At 42.0% G+C, this 2545-nt stretch overlaps 1 pseudogene; it reads right to left on the reverse strand.

Moving 5' to 3' along the window:
* Nucleotides 1-576: 576 nt before the first annotated feature.
* Nucleotides 577-1327, reverse strand: LOC123480446 (actin-related protein 2/3 complex subunit 3 pseudogene; annotated as a pseudogene).
* Between the last annotated feature and the right edge of the window lie 1218 nt (nt 1328-2545).

Consider the following 2545-nt stretch of genomic DNA (forward strand, 5'->3'; position numbering starts at 1 on the left):
TGATTGAACAGCCATCCAGATGTTTCTGTGAAGGTGTTTTTAGATGTGGATAACATTTAAATCAGTAGACTTCAAGTAAAGCAGATTAGCCTTCATATCATGGGTCAGCCTCATCCAATGTGTTCAAGGCCATAAGGGAAAATACTGAGGTCCCCCAAAGAGGAAGACACTTAAAGAAAAAATTAGACATTTTTATTATTACTTATTAAGCACTAGCTTAATACTGCAGAAAATCTCAAATCACCTTTTGACAACTCATTCTTAGCACCCCACCAATTCCTTCCTTCCTTTCTTCGTAATTTTAGAGAGAGAGAGAGAGTAATATTGATTTGTTGTTCCATTTAATGATACATTCATTGGTTGATTCTTGTATGTGTCCTGACTGGGGTTCAAACCTACAACCCTGGCATTGCAGGACAACGCTCTAACCAACTGAGCAAACCAGCCAGGGCCCAAATTCTTGGTAATGAACTTTTCAAGTAAAGACATGTCCTTTTCTCTCTTCCGTATAAAACTTTATGAGATAAAGGCAAAGAACAGTGTACATCTTGCTGTAAAATGCTGCCCACACTCCCTTTACTGTCGAGGTCCTGAAAGACTCTGGTTCATAAACTGTGTCTTCTCAAAGCAAGTCCACCACTTGCTAGGTTTATCATTCTGAGGGTCAAAAACTTTCTCACAAAGTCTCAGTCAAGTCTCTTGCCTTAGCTGCTGTAAATAGGCCCTCCTCACATGTCTTCCTGTTGGTTTGCAGGTTTGGCATAAATTGCATTAAGTGGAAAACTAGGCTCTCCAGGAATGGGAAAGTTAGTGATTCCCAGTGTATACATTTCCTTCTCACCTTCTCACAGTTGCACTTGTGGAGTTTCTTTAGACACTCAGAAATGTGGAGAGTAATGTATATCAAGGTGCTATCAGCTTCATTATTAATTTCATAGTTTTGGGAGAAGACATCTGCTTTGAAGTAATAGATGGCTTCATCCACAATATCTATATCTCTTGCCACTCCAGGGGCGGGTCCTTTGAACTGACTTCTCATCGGCAACAGTGCCATGTTTCCAATGAGTCTGGAGTCCAGGGCCATGAGAGAAGAGTGGTAAACTGGCACCTTGGCGGCCCCCTGAGTTTCATCCCAGATGGGGAGGATGGGGGTAGAGTGCAGCGCTTCCGGCCTGGAGGCTCGGGCAGGGCAGGAGGAGGCTCGAATTCTGCCTCTAGACTCAGGATTATGACACTGTCTCCTGTGGGAATTCCTAGCCCTCTGGCCTGCACTGCACAGTCCAGACCTGCCAGTCCCGACAATTGCATGAACCAGTTCTTGAAGCATTTCTTCCTCTTTCTGTCTCTCTCTTGCTGATAAACAGAATAAACACTTTGATAAATGGAAAAGCAGCTCATTTATAATGGCCACATCATCTCGTAATTACACAACTGAATCTGGCATTGGGCAGCTTCAGATTCAAAATGTGGTTTTGAACTATGACTTTTGGCATATTACTTAACCTCTCTAAATTTCAGACGTTTAAACTTTTAAAATGGAGATTATAAGAGTCCTTACCTCATAGGCATGCTTTAAGGATTAGATGAGTTAATCCACATTGTTTCTCTAAGTGCCTGACACAGGGGAATAGTCATTACAAAGTAGCAAGCAAGCTGGCAAGAAGGGTGACTTCCAAAATGACTTCCTGTCCTGGGAACGGGACAAAGTGGGATAAAACAATGAGGCAACACTTTTGCTACCTTCAGCTGGCTGTTTGAGATACTTCATGGTGCCAATGATATTTTCCCATGTAGTTTGTGTAGCTGGTATTCTACCTCTAGGGCCAGAGCAAATTGTGACCAACCAGTAAAGCAAAATAACCTTGAAAAGCACCAAAGCGAACACAGCCTTCCTCAAAGTCTGCTCATTAGAATAGGACGACTTCAAGATGCTTGACTGAAAAAAAATGGTTCCATGGTCAAACAAGTTGAGAAAATGCCATATATTAGATATATAGCTCTTGGGAGGTACAGAAGACACCTTAGCCCAGTGAGGGCCAAGAGGTCCTGCAGTCAGGGACACTATTTACTTCAGTTTAACCCAGAGGTGGCTCTGGGTTAGCAGGTCTAACCCTTTCCAGAGGAACATCTGTTGGTACCCTGTGGAATCCATGGATCACACTTGGGAAATGCACTAGCAGGAAACATATGAACTGGGAGTATGGAGATTTGAGTTCTCATTTTGGCTAAAATCTTGTGATTTGAGATAAATTTCTGGGCTTCAGTGTTCTCATGTAAAATTAAGAGATTAGAATTGATGATTTATCCTTTAAGATGCTTTCAGGCTTTTCCTAGAGACTCACAATGGAAAACATCAGCCACTGTATTAATTTTAGATCTCAACTTCCCTCTATTCTCAGCAAGGGACATAGCATTAATTTAGCCGCTCTGAAAGTTAGCATAGTGAGAGCAGCTGTCAGCCAATTTTGAGTCCCCAGTTTTCTCATCTGATAGATGGTATAACAATATCTGCTCCATCTACCTTACGGAGTTGTTTTGAGAATCC

The sequence above is a fragment of the Desmodus rotundus genome, chromosome 7 (assembly GCF_022682495.2).
Source record: "Desmodus rotundus isolate HL8 chromosome 7, HLdesRot8A.1, whole genome shotgun sequence".
In the NCBI taxonomy this organism is placed as follows: Eukaryota; Metazoa; Chordata; class Mammalia; order Chiroptera; family Phyllostomidae; genus Desmodus; species Desmodus rotundus.